The following is an 18,777-nucleotide window of genomic DNA, read 5'->3' as shown; positions in this document are numbered from 1 at the left end:
GCATGCTGCAGTCCACAGGGTCGCAAAGAGTCAGACATGACTGAGTGACTGAACTGAACTGCCCATTTCTGATACAAAACTCAAAGGAGCATGGACAAAACCAAGGCTCCAGGTGCCTGTTTAACACCGACCTTTAGAGCTCAGGGCTGTAGGTAGAATGAACCCAAGGGTGAGAGTCCCAAATCGCCCATCCTCTTTCTCTCCTCTCCTCCCTATCACAGTCTGTCTTTACCAGAGAAGCCAAGAGTAGGCATCCCAGGTGGGTAAGGACAATTTCCGAGCTCTTCATTTTTCCTTTTAGTCTCCTGATTAGGTCTCAGATGAGTATATTTGCCTGTGGGGCTGTGGAAGGGGCTTCAGGAGTGTGGGAAGCAGGAGGGGCCCAACAGGACCTCCCCTGCACAGCTGGGAGATGACAGCCCCTTCTCCCTCTTTGGAAGCTCTGGGGAGGGACAGGCAGCTGGTTCAGGATGCAGGCACCTCTACGCATCGAACTCATGTGTATCAAGCTGTCTGTGCTCAGCAAAGACAGAGGCAGGGAAAGAGGAGGCAGGAAATTGATTTTGTATAAAACCCTTCATCATACAGCCTACATGACTGAATGTATTACAATACCCAGTGTGCATGGCTGTTACTGTTCAGCAAACCTCATATGCCACCATTTGCCTCAGGATGACAAAGTACTTTCCACGGGCTCCCCTGGTGGCTCAGACAGTAAAGAATCCACCTGCAATGTAGGAGACCCGGGTTTGATCCCTGGGTCAGGAAGATCCCCTGGAGAAGGGCATGGCAACCCACTCTAGCATTCTTGCCTGGAGAATCCCATGGACAAAGGAGCCTGGTGGGCTACAGTCCACAGAGTCGCAGAGTCAGATATGACTGGGCAACTAATGCTTTCACTTTCAAAGCACTTTCCACAGTAATATTCTTTCTTTTTTTCTTTCTTTTTGCCATGCCGCGTGGCATGCAAAGTCTTAGTTCCCTGGCTGGGGATCGATGTCATGCCTCCTGCAGTGGAAGCACTGAACCCTAACCACTGGACCACCAGGGAATGCCCTCCAGAGGAATTCTGAGTTGTACTTGGTCTTTGCCTCACAGACTGACTTTAGCACCTAATATCCCATAAAGATGCAATTCCACGCTTCTAAATAGAAAAGGGAGTTTCATTATGCTCATTGGTAGAACTCTTAACTCCAAATTGATTAAACTGAAGGAGCCAGGGTTCAGCTGAGTAATGGACGTCAGGGATGCAAGGATCTAAATCTCTGATATTAAACGAAAAAGAAAGGGAGAAGAGAGAAAAGGTGGCCTGAAACCGGAGCTGAATTTGTACTGGTCACCCAAGGAAACAGGGGGCTTCTGTGTGCGTCTGGTCTTGGTCAAAGGCTAGGTTGGGGCGGTGGTGCACAGTGCAAGAGAATACAGCTGCTTTGGAGAACTCAGATGCTAAAACACACCATCTGTGCAGCCCCCCAGCCCTCTTCCTTGTCAGCACTGTCGTCATCATGATTAGGGATCAAGGAAAAAGCAAGAGAGTTCCAGAAAAACATCTATTTCTGCTTTATTGACTATGCCAAAGCCTTTGACTGTGTGGATCACAATAAACTGTGGAAAATTCTGAAAGAGCTGGGCATACCAGACCCCCTGACCTGTCTCTTGAGAAATCTGTATGCAGGCCAGGAAGCAACAGTTAGAACTGGACATGGAACAACAGACTGGCTCCAAATAGGAAAAGGAGTACGTCAAGGCTGTATATTGTCACCCTGCTTATTTAACTTCTATGCAGAGTATATCATGAGAAACGCTGGACTAGAAGAAACACAAGCTGGAATCAAGATTGCTGGGAGAAATATGAATAACCTCAGATATGCAGATGACACCACCCTTATGGCAGAAAGTGAAGAGGAGCTAAAAAGCCTCTTGATGAAAGTGAAAGTGGAGAGTGAAAAAGTCGGCTTAAAGCTCAACATTCAGAAAATGAAGATCATGGCATCTGGTCCCATCACTCCATGGGAAATAGATGGAGAAACAGTGGAAACAGTGTCAGACTTTATTTGGGGGGGGCTCCAAAATCACTGCAGATGGTGATTGCAGCCATGAAATTAAAAGACGCTTACTCCTTGGAAGAAAAGTTATGACCAACCTAGATAGCATATTCAAAAGCAGAGACATTACTTTGCTGACTAAGGTCCATCTAGTCAAGACTATGGTTTTTCCAGTAGTCATGTATGGATGTGAGAGTTGGACTGTGAAGAAGGCTGAGCACTGAAGAATTGATGCTTTTGAACTGTGGTGTTGGAGAAGACTCTTGAGACTCCTTGGACTGCAAGGAGATCCAACCAGTCCATTCTGAAGGAGATCAACCCTGGGATTTCTTTGGAAGGAATGATGCTAAAGCTGAAACTCCAGTACTTTGGCCACCTCATGGGAAGAGTTGACTCATTGGAAAAGACTTTGATGCTGGGAGGGATTAGGGGCAGGAGGAGAAGGGGACGACCGAGGATGAGATGGCTGGATGGCATCACTGACTCGATGGATGTGAGTCTGAGTGAACTCCGGGAGTTGGTAATGGACAGGGAGGCCTGGCGTGCTGCGATTCATGGGGTCGCAAAGAGTCGGACACGACTGAGTGACTGAACTGAACTGAACTGAACTGAGCGGCTTCTCACGCCAGGCAGAGGGGACAGTGGGCCAGGTGTCCAGGGAAAGGCCATTTGGTTTCAAGGAACTAAGCAACTCAAATCACCATGAATCACACCCAGACCATTGATGAACTGGGAGGCCGTCAGCAAGAGGACTGTCTGAGGCCATGTCGCCTCTCCTCTACCACTGATGGCCCCCTCTCACCACCAGTTTCTGCGCCCGCTGACCACTCACCAGGGCCCACACGGACAGTCCTGAAAGGGAGGGCTGAACCACCAAATCCTGATGACCTTCCAATGACGGAGACCACCACCAAGTGAGTCCTGGTCACCAGAATCTGTTAGTTGAAATTTCCAAAGAGAGAGTAAGGGGAGGGGATGAACCGGTTCAGGCCACCTTGAGGGTCAAGTGATGAGGACTGAGTCGGGCACCTCTTACATCAGCAGCCACCCTGCCACCCCCGCCTTCAGATGGGGCTGTAGGTGAGAGGGGCTCCAAGTGAAGCTGGGGGGGGCGTTTGGGCATGGCAGGGCAGGAGACTAAGCCAAACGCAATGTGGGAGCTTGAGTCCATGAACACAAGCATTCAAGGCTAAGGCATTTCTAAGTACACCTTCATGTGAGCAGATTGAGCCTCTCTTCCTACTCAAAAATAATAGCTAAGGTGGGCTGCCTTATTCCTAAGCAGCAATATCCATCCCCATGTTCTAAGCACTAAGTACCAAGAGACGTTACTGATTTAACCCTTATGGTTAATATGACTGCTATTATCACCCCCAATTTACAGACAAGGAAACTGAGGCTCAGAGAGGCTAATGAACTGGCCCAAATTTACAGTGAGTAAATGCCAGAACACGTACATAAACCCAGGGCCCCTACCTGTGCACTCTCTAGCATAGATTTTCTTTTCTTTGGCCTCACTTCTCTGAAGACTTCAATACAAGGGGACCAACTTGATGGGTTCTCTACAATAGTCACTAAAAACGTTCCTAAGAGAAGATTCCAGGTTCTGTAATATTTAGTGCACAAAGTTTTTTTTTTAAATTGTTCCACCTACATCTCCAGAAGGGATTTAAAACTGACATCACCAATATCAAAATACAGTTTCCTGAACCCCTAAAGGGTGCAGACCCCTGACCAGATGCAGAAGATACAGAAGGGTGGAAGGGTCTGATCTGGACCCCAACACACATCCGTCCAGGCCCTGAGACCACTCAGTTCCCCGCCTGCCCTCATTTCTAGAAGAGAAACCTCTGCTGCTCCTTTAGTCCTGGCATCCAGCCTTTGAATCATTGTTATTTGCCTTTTCTGGATTTTCTTCAAAGCCCTCTCCATCACTTCATCTGACTTAAGAGGTGAAGCCAGAAAGAATCCTAAGAGAGGCCTGAGGCCTGGCAGAGTCTTGTCTGGGTGGGAGGATCCGCTCAAAGCTCCCTCCTGCTGGGCACTTGCTTGTGAATTCCAAGGCTACAAATGCCTTTTTCTTAATAAGCGCAAAATACGACCGACTGAAGGTTTAGCTGGCGTACCACTATGGCCCCTGGCTCTTTTTCTTCCATACTTGTACATCGTCACTCCGTCCTGGCCTGTTTTCACGGTTTTATTTTCTTTCCCACATAAATTTCCCAACCCTGTCTCCATTATGTGGCATTCTGTTTTATTTAATCGGCTTTCGTCAATGGGCCAGAAACACTCTCAATTTTAATTCTTTGTTTCATGTGTTTCCTTTTTTCATACCTTAGGATCTTTATATCTTGAAGGATTTTTAGAAATAATTAGTTCTATCTAGTCTTTCCCTTACTTGGGCTTCATGGTTGCCTATTTCATCTTTCAAAAGAGGGGCAAGGATAGAGTGACAACGATTTCTTTCAATGAGGGTTTGTAGACAGTTTTTAGGAGGAGGAAATCTGTAATGTAACAAGCATCAAATTCAGGACTTTAAAAATCTTTTCTCCTTAATGTCTCGAAATGCCCTGCTGATGTGGGCTTTACAACTGTCATACTACAGACGAGGAAGCTAAAGATCAGAGAGATTTACATCACTTGTCTAACAAGAAGTAGACTGGGAATTAAAACCTAATTCTGGCAGCTTCCAAAGTCCATGCTTTCGAATCTTTTCCTACATTTACTTTCTCGCTGTCAAAACATTTCTCTTTGCCAGACTTAGGTTTTTTAATCCTAGCTCTGTCATCAACATGCCGCGAAATGTGTCAGGTAAATCATTCTACCTTCTTGTGTTTATTTTCTCATTGTGAAAGTAGGAACAATAATATTCGTTTTACATGCCTTGCAGGAAAGGATCAGCAACCTATATCCTAAACAAGTACAACTGCTCATAGTTACTGCTAATCATGAGTATTGTCCGGGGAGGGGGCGTTCAGAATATCCCCTCCTAAGATTCTGAGGCGCCTTGTACTGTCTAAAAAATGGATTTGTTATAAACCATGTAATTCTTCAAAGAAAGTACTGCATCAGGATGTTTTCAACTGCTGGCAAAAGAACCCTGAATCAACTGCCATAAACAACTGGGGGATTATTTTCATGGTAAGAAGTGCCAAGGAAGAGCAGCTCTAAGGTTAGTTAATTCATGGGATCCTTAATGTCATTCGTGAGCAAAGTTCCTCTCATCTTTCCCATTGCCCTCCTCAACGGGTTGGGTGGTATTCAGGCTCATTCATCTCACGGAAGCAAAGTGGTGGGCTCTGGCACCACATGCAAACACCAGCATCCAAAAGAAGCTGAAGGTGACAGCCTCTTCCTGGTGGTCTCATTTTATAAGCAAACAAACAGACAAAATTCTTTGCCTGGTTCCCCCATCCCCAAACAAACAGTCCTTCATATCTCACTGGGCAAAATGGTACTGTGAAGATCCCCTGGAGAAGGAAATGGCAACCCACTCCAGTATTCTTGCCTGGAGAATCCTATGGACAGAGGAGCCTGGTGGGTTACAGTCTGTGGGGTCACAAGAGCCGGACACGACTGAGCAACTAAGCATACACACACAGAGCTCTTGCCCAAACCAATGCCTGATAGCACCGTGGGATGACCTTGACTGTCTTACTGGGACACAAGGCCTTAGGAAGGAGAACAGATTATCCAAATAAAACCAGGGTTCTGTTAATAAGGATAAAAGGGAGACTAGCTATCCGTGAGCAACCAACAGTATGTGCTCTAGAAAACGAATGAAATCAATTCGCTATGGTGGATTCTAGTGCCTTCGAGTCTCAGAGGCTCTCTATGAGAGAAGGGAATACAATGCTGTCCCCTGGCCCCCATCCCCTGTTGTCCGACTCTTTGCGATCCCATGGACTGCAGCATGCCAGGCTTCCCTGTCCCTACCCACTATGCCCATCTAATTTCATCCCAGTTCTAGTTTAAAGGATTCCATTTCATTCCTCATTTACAGACTACAAGATCCTTCTGCCTCCCTGGGTCTCTCCCTTTCTCTTTATTTTGGATACAGCTTGTGCATGTCGGTGCCAGAATGCTGAAGGGCTGATTAGCCTTTCCTTTTCTGGGCTTTCCCAAGCGAAACAGAGGACTCCAGGAAGGAAAGGCTCTTCAAGGGGCTTTAATTAAAATAAGCTGCAAGTTTCTCTGTGATCTCCTTTCCAGATCACATCATTCTCTTTGAGGCAAGTAACTACAGTGCTGCCCGATGTCTCATTCCCTTCCCAACTGATTCAGTCTCCAATGAACAACGTCCATCCTGTATTCCACAAAGAAAAGAGAAGACACATGTTCTGAACGAGCCGCATGGAATTCCTTAGCATGCGGGCATTTCTGGATTTAGTTCAGTGGTCCGTGAATCACAATGACTAGTAACTCCCAGGAGAGGAGTCCCAGTATCCAGAGGAACCTCAAGGTTAATTATATAAGCACAGGTAATCACTCCTCAGAAGTAATTATCAGCTTATATCCCCAGAGATGTTGAGTCTCAACTTGGGAATATTTTTAGCTCTGGAGTCCACTGGCTTTTCATGTCTTTCTCTCTCTCTATTTACCCTAAAATTAACATTAATCAACATTTAGCTCCAAGCACAGTACGCTTCCACCAAGTAATTATAACACGTCTCCTAATTTTTTTTTTTTAAGTTTGACCTTAAATCCCCAGCTTCTCTCTGAGTCAAGATCAGTATTTGTAACGGTGAGTTCATCAGGCTCTGGGGCCCAAGGATGCTTAAAGAGCACCCCCACCCCCAAAAGATCCAGAGGACGCCAGAGACCATGTTTGCAGCAACATTCTTACGATGCAGCCAAGGGGAATATACTTAGCCTTTGTGTTATGGGGAAATTATGTGGCATGAAAGCAATAACATTTCACTTACTGCCACTCAGAGACCACCAAAACAGTCATATGCAGAGACAGACAAGCTTATCTAGTCATTTTCTAAACGTTTTAAAGACCTCAAACTGGATGCCATTCCCTGGCTCGCTGATGCTAATTCTTGTGACCATGATTAGGAGAGCCTTGAAACCCTGGAGCCATTAAGAGGGACGAAATTGGGTCATTTGTAGTGACGCGGATGAACCTAGAGTCTGTCATACGGAGTGAAGGAAGTCAGAAAAACAAGTATCATATATGAACACACATATATGGAATCTGGGGACATGGTACTGATGAACCTATTTGCAGGGCAGGAGGAGAGATGCAGATACAGAGAGTGGTCACGTGGACGCGGGTGGAAGGGGAGGGTGGGGCAGACTGAGACAGCGGCCCTGATCCACAGACACTGCCGCGTGTGAAATAGCTAGCTCGTGGGAAGCTGATGTACAGCGGCCCTGATCCACAGACACTGCCGCGTGTGAAACAGCTAGCTCGTGGGAAGCTGATGTACAGCGGCCCTGATCCACAGACACTGCCGCGTGTGAAATAGCTAGCTCGTGGGAAGCAGACGTGCAGCACAAGGGGCTCAGCTCCGTGCCTTGTGATGGCCTAGAGGGGCGGGGTGGGGGGTGGGGTGGGAGGGCGGCTCAAGAGGAGGGGATATATGTATACGTATGGCTGATTCACATTGCTCTAGAGCAGAAACCAATACACTATTGGAAAGCAATTATACTCCAATGAAAGAAACCAATTAAAACACTGGAAAACAGTCTGCGTTTACTCTCGGACCAAGAGAAGAAAATGGAGATGTTACATCAACTGTACCACCGCGACACATCGCTCTTCTTTGCACCAAAAGATAGATCCAGCTATGAAACTGGCTCCACAGACGCACAGGTTCAGGAAAATCACAATGAAGCCATTTATTTGTAATCACATGTTGGAAATGATGGGGCTTGTTTGCAGGCTTTAGCACTACCAAGAAGTTGCTAAACCTCTGAATGTTATTATGAATATTATTATTCATTAATTTGTAAAAAAAAAAAAAGATGATACAGATCAGATCACTAATTATACTATCGGCACACCTATTTCCCTCTTTCATATGTTTTAACTTTTTCAGCTTTATTAAGATAATAGACAGGAAACACTGGACTTGTTTCTGGTGTAAAACATAATGATTTGATATTTGTGTATATTGTAAAATGATCATCACAATATGTTTAGTTAACAACCTTCACTCACAGCAATATTTTTCTTGTGATGAGAATTTTAAAGATCTACCCTCTTAGCAAATTTCAAATAGATAATAAAGCACTGTTAACTACAGATGCCAGGCCATATGTGACATCCCCAGGACTGACTTTAGAACTGGAAATTTATACCTTTTGACTGTTTCACCCATTTTGGGGCCTTTTTCATCTGGAAAAAACTTGTGAATTTGTAAAGTGATTCCTTATTTTCAAAACGCTTTCTACATTTATGATCTCATTTGAGCCTCCCATACCATGAGCTAGGACGGGTATTTTTTTATGTTTTAAAATTGATAAAACTGAGGTTTAAAGAGGGTGAGTGACTCACCCAAGACCAATATGGGGAGTTGGATATACTAGCTTGCCCAGGACACTCGTGTTCCTGAAAGTTGTTCCAGAGCCACTAATATCGGAAGTCCTCAAACAATCAAAAGTGTCCTGGCTTGAACGCTAAGGTATCTCCCTAGCCATAGTCAAGGTCAGAACCCAGTCTTCCAACTCTTGGTGCATGGTGGTGGGTGTGTGCTCAGTCATGTCCGACTCTTTGTGATCCCGTGGAATGTAGCCCGCCAGGCTCCTCTGTCCATGGAATTCTCCAGGCAAGAATACAGGATTGGGTTGCCATTTCCTCTTCCAAGGGGATCTTCCCAACCCAGGGATCAAACCCATGTCTCCTGTGTCTCCTTTATTGGCAGACAGATTCTTTACCAGCTTAGCCAGCAGGGAAGCCCCCATGAGCAAAGGCAGAAAACGCCAACTTCCATTTCCACCGACAACTTTCACTTTCGAAACCCACAACTTTCGACAACACACTCGTCCCAGGCCTGTAGCTGCTGTACACGCTATGCCCTCCCAGCCACCTTGCAGTCAGAACAGTGTTATCCTCACTTGACACATAAGGAGACAGACTCAGGGCACTGTCACTGTCACCACCCAAAGTCACACAGCACAAAAGAGCTGACACTTGGCTTTGACCCTGGTCTTCCAGGCTTCAGGTCCAGGATCTGTAGCCATGAGAACACATAGCCACTCTCTGGGAGTTCCTGGGCTATTGTTCAGTCACCCAGTCACATCCAACTCTTTGCGACCCCGTGGACTGCAGCGTGCCAGGCTTCCCTGTACTTCACCGTCTCCTAGACTTTGCTCAGACTCATGTCCACTGAGGCAGTGATGCCATCCAACCATCTCATCCTCTGTCATCCCTGTCTCCTCCTGCCTTCACTCTTTCCCAGCATCAGGGTCTTTTCCAATGAGTTGACTCTTCACATCAGGTGGCCAAAGTATTGGAGCTTCAGCTTCAGCACCAGTCCTTCCAAAGACTATTCTGGGTTGATTTTCTTTAGGTTTTACTGGTTTGATCTCCTTGCAGTCCAGCGGACTCTCAAGTGCCTTCTCTAATACCACAGCCCCAAAGCATCAATTCTTTGGCACTCAGCCTTCTTTATGGTAGAAAAGTTATGACAAACCTAGACAGTGTATTAAAAAGCAGAGATGTTACTGTATGGACAAAGGTCCATACAGTCAAAGCTACGGTTTTCTAGTAGTCATGTATGGATGTGAGCGTTGGGCCATAAAGAAGACTGAAGGTTGCTGGGAGAATTGATCAAATAATACAGGGCCATGTGTTCAGGACACTGGCCTCCAGGTCAGAGCCTTGGTGATCCACTTCTTTTCTGCTTCTGTCGCCCTTGCCTACATCCCATCTCACTCCCTCCACTGTCCCCAGGCACCCTGACAGCCTGAACACCAACACAGCACATCACACATGCTTGTTCTGTGTTCTCATACAATGTTGCAATTAGAGGCTCTGCAAAGGCAGTGGGGGAAAAACGAAGCCAGAACACTCTGTGCCAGATATTCTTTGAGAATAATTATCTCCGAGGTTGGTCAGAGATGCCAAGCAGACTGCTCCGGTACAGCTGTTGCTGATCCCTGACGGTCTATCTGCCCGTCCCTTGTCCCAGCCAAGCCAGGCAAGATGCACTCACTCAGTTACTTTCCCTCTTCTTTATTTCATCCCTCATTATCTCAATTACCATCCCCAAACAGGCCCCACCAATGAAGAAGGGCTTGGAACCACACTGGTCAACATCATACTTAATAATAACAATTATATAATTATATATCTCTCATATAATAATATGTAATTACCCAATAATTACTATTAAACAGTGCCGTGGTGACCACTGAGGTTCCCAAACCCTCTAATTACTGTTGTCACTGATAATGAAGTAAATGATCATTCCCTAACATTGTTTCTGTGTCCCACAGACTCCTCTTTTGAGCTCTCCAGTGTCTATTTATTATGTTTCCATTCTTGAGCTGAGGTCTCACAAGGAGAGGGAGACGTTAGAACTCCAGACATAGAACTCTGGTCCCCCTAAGCATGTTCCATGCAAACTTACTAAGGATTTACATTCTCCTCCATCTCAAAGTGCAGACAGAATCTGAACACGCTCCTTATCTGTAGTGATGGATGGGAAAACCTCACATCAAAATAGGTAGAATGAGGGCTTCCCTGGTGGCTCAGTGGTAAAGAATTCGCCGACCAGTACAGGTAACAAAGGTTTGATCCCCGGTCCGGGAAGATGCCACATGCCCCGTGGGCCACAGTTATTGAGCCTTGCTCCAGAGTCCAGGAACCGCAACTTCTGAGTGCACGTGGTGCAGCTACTGAAGCCTGGGCACCCTAGAGCCCATGCTCTGCAGGAGCACCGAAGACCCAGCCCAGCCAAAAGTAAATAAATAAAATTATTTTTTTAAATAGGTAGAATGAGCCCATGCCCCAACTTCTTAGCAACTTGCTTTGAGATACTCAGAAAACGGGTAAATGCAGATAACACTTGGGTAGAATGAAAATAAAGTCCTCAGTTATGCTGACTTCAGAATCGGAAATTCAGTCTCTCTAATCAGATACATGCCCTCCCGTGGAGGCAAACACTGAATTTCATCTTTTCTTTGCTGGATTCCAACTCTGAGACATTTTGGGGATGAGGTGGGTAGGCAGAGGGGATACCATAAGAGCATGAGAACTTCTTTTTGAAAACATTTTTTGCTAAGATTGATGTAAGAAGAATTTTCCTGGTAGCCTAGTGGTTAGGATTCTGGGCTTTCACTGCTGTGTCCCAGGTTCAATCCCTGGTCCAGAACTGAGATCCCACAAATTACCCAGTGCAACCAAAAAATAAAAAAAGTTTAAATTGGTGCAAGCAAAGTGAATTATTTGGCTAAAAACTGTACAGGACCCTTTTGAGCCTCATCTTTCCCTGTTTCCCAGACTGCAAGTAGAGCACTAGAAAAGTTATCTAGGAATCTACGAGCTAACAAGAAAGCTTCCCTTTCCTGGTTTGAGACTGAGTCCCTTCATTGCTTAGGGGTGCCTGATTCATAAGGCAAAATAATGAACTAAAAATCTGCCCATTCTATAGGCTAAGAGATCGATTATAAGTAGATGAAACTAGGGAGACTAAGGCAAATGAGAATAATGTACATTTATTTCCTTCAAACTAAATTTATCATAGACGATTTAAAAAAAAAAAAAGACAAAGCAAGTGATTTTTCTATTCCATCATGGTAAGCCATTAAAAAAAAATTTTTTTTTTCAGCTTCATCTACCAGCTATCCCTAAGAGGCTAATCCTCTTAGCAGATAATAATCTAAATTATCCCTCACACCTGAGGGAACACTACCTGCAGATGACAGAATCTGGAAAATAATATAGTGTTTTGAGGTCCTGGCAGCGCTCTACTTGTTCCTCTTGGAAGAAGACTTTGTCAACACAACACAAAAGTGATGCCAAGCCCCTGGATGTCCTGTGTGGGTATCACCCCCGCTCCAGGGCAGAGGGTGAAGGATGGAGGCACGTGGCTCTTTTCCTTCACATGTTGCATGTGTTCATGCCACCCTCATTCTCTGCCACGGTGCCAACCTGTGCCTTACAGGGTGGACAGGGACACAGAGCCTTCAGTGTCCATGTGGTGGATGATGGGGGCACCCCCCTGCCCTCGCCCTCTGCCTGTTGGGAAGCTGGGTTGCCAGATCCAAGCTCAAGCCTCAGTATCAAGTCTCAGGGTTGAAGGTTAGAATACCCTGAGCTCTAGAACAAGGTTGCATCTTCTGCTCCAAACCTTTGGACAAATGTCCAGGGTCTGTCGAAGGAGATACGAATTTACTGCAGCCAAGATGAACAGAGGGGCCTGGCAGGCTACAGTCCGTGGGGTCACAAAAGAGTCAGACACAACTTAGAGACTAAACAACAAGAGGATGCCCTCTATGAACGTCTCTCCAGGGTCAGGGACAGGCCTCTTACTCCATCGGGACATCCCCACCCCGACACTAGCCTGCACACAGCATCTTCACACACCCCTCAGAACTTTCTTCTCCTCCCTCTTGGTCCAGCTAACTCCTACCCACCCTCAGCATTTCAACCTGAAAGTCACTTCCTTCTGTAGCCCTCTGTGAACCATCCCTTCTGAACCTGTCCCCGGGGCTGTGAAATTGTAAACTCTTCTTAAATAAGTTATGGAAAAGATAACTAAAAGATGCCAAACCTTGCTGTCCATTTTTCCTCCACTTCATTGTAAGTTTCACAAGAGGAGAGAGTCAGTGTTCCGTTCCTTTTGATTGACTAAGTGCTGGGCACATCCTCATTTATAAACCGTTGTGGACTAAATGAGTGAGTTCAGTCGACACAATGACTAGAATATTTACAGACACGTACTAAGAGCCCCCTTAGGATATCAGCAGAGAGAAGCTCAGGCCAAGGAATAAATTAAAAGGCACAGGTGTATGGCAGGAGAGGTCTTAACCATCCAACCCTGATGAACAGAACAAAAGCTCCTGAAGTCTTCGACCCACACACTTGGCTACTGCCAGAAGGACTGGCAAACTTGGCCCAATGTGAGTTTCTAAAAGGAAGTCCATAGACTCGGGATTTCCCAGTATGGTACTCACTTCAAACGTTTAGCACTTTGCTCTCAGAAACCATCAGAAAGTCCTGCAGGTGCTCATGTTCTGGCATCCATACTGTATCTTCCAGTATGTCTTAAACCCAGACGCAGAGCAGAATAAAGGACTTCTTTATGAATCATAAATCTCTATTTTTGGTTTAGAAACTTTGAGCACAGAGCTATCATGTGTGTTAACCTCAAAAGTTAGGGAGGGGCTCCAAAATACCCTTCCTTCCCTCAGTAACCTACTGCAAGTATGTAATTTACTATTTTATTTATAGCATTGCCGTAACCGTATTTCCATCTTCACTGAAGCTGAGGGATAATGAGTTCCATACGTTCAACTACCTGCTGTATGAAGTTGTAATTTTACAAACTGCTCCAAAACTCTTGTTCTTTAAAGCTTCAAGCCACTCTGTGCCTCTTTCTGATAATCTCTTTATCAGATGGAGAAGGTCCTATTTGTCTTTTTATCCCTGTCACCCCACTCATCATCTGAGCATTATTTCTTTGACTCCCTCATGTTCTGTAGCTTCTTTATGGCCGGTTCGTTTCTTAACTGACTTGCTTCACAAAGAAATATCACGAAGAGCAAGGTTGCCTTCTTTGATACTGCTAGACCGCCACTACTCCATGGGTTGTCTGGACCAGCAGCAACAACATCAGTTCAAGGCTTATTGAAATGCAGAATTCTGGGCACCCCCCTCCAGGCTCCAAATACTCCAGAATCTGTATTTTAATAAGAACAGTAGGTGCCACTTTAGGGCTTCCCAGGTGGCGCTAGCAGTAAAGAACTTGCCTTCCAGTGAAGGAGACAAAAGAGACCCGAGTTCGATCCCTGGGTCAGGAAGATCCCCTGGAGGAGGGCATGGTAACCCACTCTAATAGTCTTGCCTGGAGAATTCCGTGGACAGAGGAGCCTGGCAGGCTACAATCCATGAGGTCACAAAGAGTTGGACAAGACTGCAGTGGCTTAGCACACATGTAGGTGCCTTTTTGCACATTAAAGGTTTGCTTTTTAATGTTATTTATTTATATATTTATGGTTGCACTGGGTCTTCATTGCTACATTCAAGCTTCCTCTAGTTGCATCGAGTAGGGGGTACTCTCTAGGTGTTATGCATGGACTTCTCAGTGTGGTGGCTTTTTTCTTGTTGCAGAGCATGGGCTCTAGGGCACAAGGGCTTTGGGAGCTGTGGTTCCTGGGCTCAGTTGCTCTGCAGCACGTGGAATCTTCCCAGACCAGGCTTCAAACCCGTGTCCCCTGCATCAGCAGGTGTATTTTTTTTTTTTAACCACTGGACCACCAGGGAATTCCCCACATTAAAGTTTAAGAGACTGCCCTAGTCACAGTGGAGATCCAGACATAGAGAATGAACTTATGGACACAAGAATGGGGAGGAAGGAGAGGGTGGGACGAATGGAGAGAGCAGCGTGAAAACATATGCACTACCACACATAAAATAGACAGCCAATGGGAATTTGCTGTTTGACTCAGGGAACTCAAACCAGGGCTCTGTAACAACGTAGACAGGTGGGAAGGGATGGGAGGTGGGGGGGAGGTTCTAGAGGGAGGGGACCGGTGCATACCTATGACTGAGAGTCCTTTGGACAGCAGGGAGACCAAACCACTCCATCTTAAAGGACATCAACCCTGAATATTCATTGGAGGGACCAATGCTGAAACTGAAGCTCCAATACTTTGGCCACCTGATATGAAGAGTCATTGGAAAAGACCCTGATGCTGGGAAAGATTGAGGGCAGGAGGAGATAGGGATGACAGAGGATGAGAAGGTTGGATGGCATCATTGACTCAATGGAGATGAGCTTGAGCAAACTCAGGGAGATGGTGTAATACAGAGAAACCTGGTGTGCTGCAGTCCATGGGGTCACTCAGTTAGACAGGACTGAGCAACTGAATAACAAAATGACTGTTTCATGATGACATATGGCAGAAACCAAGGCAATATTGTAAAGCAATTATCCTTCAACTAAAAATAAATAACTTTTTAAAACAAGAAGCTGCCCTAGAGAACCTCTATCTCAGGCTCCGAGAACTCTGGCCCAAGTCTCCCTCTCAGCACCCTTACCCACATTCCACAAGCAGACACTCCCCTGACCCAGTAGCTGGTGGCTTTTATCACTCACTCTCTTCTCTGCTTGGATTCAAAATATCTCAGGAGCCTCTGAAATCTGAACTCCCAGGAAACAAGGGTATCAGAGGTCCCAAGAGTAAGCTTCATCTGCCTTACATGTTCAGTAGAGTTTTATGAGCTACCACCTGATCTCTTACGTAAAGATGGTCTCTGCCTGTACATGTATATGGTGTGAGTGTGTGTGTATCAAGGACACTGTTACACATGCTAGTTATGATCTCATGGTTGGTAGTTTCTGTGTAACACACATCTCACATTCTAATCCCGTGTAATGCGCTGTAGAGACAACAGCACCATCTGTGGAGTCAAACGAAGTTTTAGCCTCCCCATGCCAAGAACAGTGGCAAGACTCTGGGCAAGACTTTGGGCAAGCTATGGAAAACTGTCTCAGCCTCAGACTCCTTGTGTACAAAATGAGGGCCATGCCTGTCTTGCAGGCCAGCGTGGGGATCCCATATTGGTATAATCTGTATTTGCCACAGCTGCTGACATGCACCAGGTGCAGAGTAACTTGGAGGCCTGTTGTCAATGTGTTTGCCATGATGGATACACATGTAAGTGTAATTTGTGGGGTTTGTTCACTCTCCGATGTTCACTTATATCCAGTTCACTTCTCAATGGACCGCTACATTGCTTTTGGTATAAACTGGTCCTAGCCAGCATTTTAATCAAGTTGGCTTCTTGGTTCTAAAACCACCTTTACAAGTTTTCCTACACTGGGGTACAAAGTTTATTCTTCAGCTATAAATCAATCTGTGCCCATTTTGAGCTTCTTCATCAGTGCCTCGGGATCTTAAGAAGTCGTTCACCCATCTAATATTATTCCCAACCCTTGGAGTTCCAACTTCCCATTTGGGCAGTGGTTCTCTTGAGGTGAAGGAAGAGAGGATCTCAAGAGGGTATGGTGGCAAGGTTCGATTGTCACAGCTGGCAATGGGAAGATGCTACTGGCATCCAGTGGGTAGATGCCAAGGATGTTGCTAAACCTCCTACAATGCACAGGGGAGGCTGCCACCAGGAAGAATTACCCAGCCTCGATATCTTTTTAAAATTTTTATTTATTCATTCATTCATTGGCTACGCTGGGTCTTCATTGCTGTGCTTGGGCTTTCTTTAGTTTCGAAGAGTGGGGGCTACTCTCTAGTTGCCATGCACAGACTTCTCATTGTGGTGGCTTCTCTTGCTGTGGAGCACAGGCACTAGGGTGCTTGGGCTTCAGTAGTTGCAGCTCCTGGGCTTAGTTACTTCTCAGGATGTGGGATGTTTCCAGACTATGGATCAAACTTGTGTCCCTTGCATTGCAAGGCAGATTCTTAACCACTGGACAACCAGGGAAGCTCCCAGTCTCAAATGTTCATAGGACTGAAGCTGAGAAATTCTGCTCTAGACTAAAGCTGTATGCCATTAGTTTCTGTTGTACAACAAAGTGAATTACAAAGGTCCATCTAGTCAAGCCTATGGTTTTTCCAGGAATCATGTATGGATGTGGACTGTGAAGAAAGCTGAGAGCCAAAGAATGGATGCTTTTGAACTGTGGTGTTGGAGAAGACTCTTGAGAGTCCCTTGGACTGTAAGGAGATCCAACCAGTCCATTCTAAAGGAGATCAGCCCTGGGTGTTCTTTGGAAGGACTGATGCTAAAGCTGAAACTCCAGTACTTTGGCCACCTCATGAGAAGAGCTGACTCATTGGAAAGACTCATTGGAAAAGACTCTGATGCTGGGAGGGATTAGGGGCAGGAGGAGAAGGGGACGACCGAGGATGAGATGGCTGGATGGCATCACCGACTCGATGGACGTGAGTTTGAGTGAACTCCGGGAGTTGGTGATGGACAGGGAGGCCTGGCATGCTGCGATTCATGGGGCTGCAAAGAGTCGGACACAACTGAGCAACTGAACTGAACTGAACTGATACATACATCTGCCTTGTAAAGCAATTATACTCCAACAACAACAAAACAAATGTTGTGGTGAGTGTATACCACACCAGTGATACAAATATTGGATAATCTGGGAGGAGGTGGCACTTTCCTCATGTACACTTAACCTTTAGCTAAAGAAGATGACACCGATCTATTATTCCCAAAGGATAAACTGAAGAATACATAGGACGATTGTGAAACATTTCTGTTTAATTAGTAGGAATAAAAGTACACTTGAAATGGTAAGCGTAAAAAAGAGCAAAATGCACAAAGGATTCTATGACTGCTAGAGCTGGTTTTGCGGGTTTCATCAAAGGAGAAGGCTCTTTACAGGGACGATGGATACTGGGACCTGTTCTTTTGATTGCTCATTGACAGTCCCTTTAGTCCTGCGATATAGAGAGCATGCTCCAGTTAAGTCTCCATCAAAAACTTACAAAACATGGCAGAGGGCACAGCCTGACACACCCAGCACACAGAGCCTCCCACACACATGCCCTTTTAATAGCTGAGTTCTCAGTGCTGCTTTCTGCTTTCTGGTTTCATTTCCATTTTTATCTTGTTTTCAGAGCTCATAAGCATCGGAGCAGAAGTGCCCAGTCTCAAATCATTAGGGAAAGGTGATCTAGCCTCGATCCACCTCCAGGGTCAGTAGGCTTCAGCTGAAATTCTTATCTTCTCCAAGGTAGGATTGGCAGCTGTGTTTTTCAGATCAGCGTAGTGAGTACTGTCACTCTGTTCTTTTCTTCTCCATTCCTCGAGACTCCATCCTTTCTCCAAATAGCTGGTGTGTCTCCAGAAAGCTGATTCCATCAGCAGTCCCAAGAGTGGGCACTGATTAGTCTAGCATAATCCAGGTAACCCTTTACCTCTTGACAGTTATGGAACCTGGAGCTTATGTTTCAACCACCAGCTCATGATATTATTCTCATGATAATAGTTATTGGTGTTGGGGCAGGACAAGACCTAAGTTGATCCATTCAGACTGAAATGAAAGATTTTTCTTCCACAAATAAAGAACATCCCTTCCTCCCTCAACCCCAGAGAGGTGAGCAGGGAAGCACAAGACAGCCCTCATTTTTCCTAGGAGTCCTCATACAGCCTCAAGGAGAGCAAGTTTAAGAATGAAATCAATGCTAGCATTAGGCAGAAAGGCACAAACAACTGGGTCCTTGTTGACACAGAGCCACTGAACAAATCAATCCTGAAGTGCACTCTACCTTCTTGCTGTGAGAGATAGCATGCCTCCTGGTTATTTGCCCTGGATTTTCTCTTAGAGCCCAGAGCATCATAACAGATTGTTTCTCCACCTCAGCAGAACTATGCTCAGCAGAAGATCTCAGCAGAGATCTATAGAGGATGCATTAGAAGGCTCGGTAATCCACTGCCATCTTCTCTTTTACCTTAAATACTTCTTAAAACATCTTCCTGGCCCGTCATGGCAATCAAGAGACCTGCTTCCTCAAAGGTTAGAGGTCAAGAACCTCCACAAAACCTCCTGTGTCTTTTCCACCCCATTGCCCTCTTTTT

This window comes from Capricornis sumatraensis, chromosome 12, assembly GCF_032405125.1.
Source record: "Capricornis sumatraensis isolate serow.1 chromosome 12, serow.2, whole genome shotgun sequence".
NCBI classification, from domain to species: Eukaryota; Metazoa; Chordata; class Mammalia; order Artiodactyla; family Bovidae; genus Capricornis; species Capricornis sumatraensis.
This window is presented reverse-complemented; position numbering follows the sequence as displayed.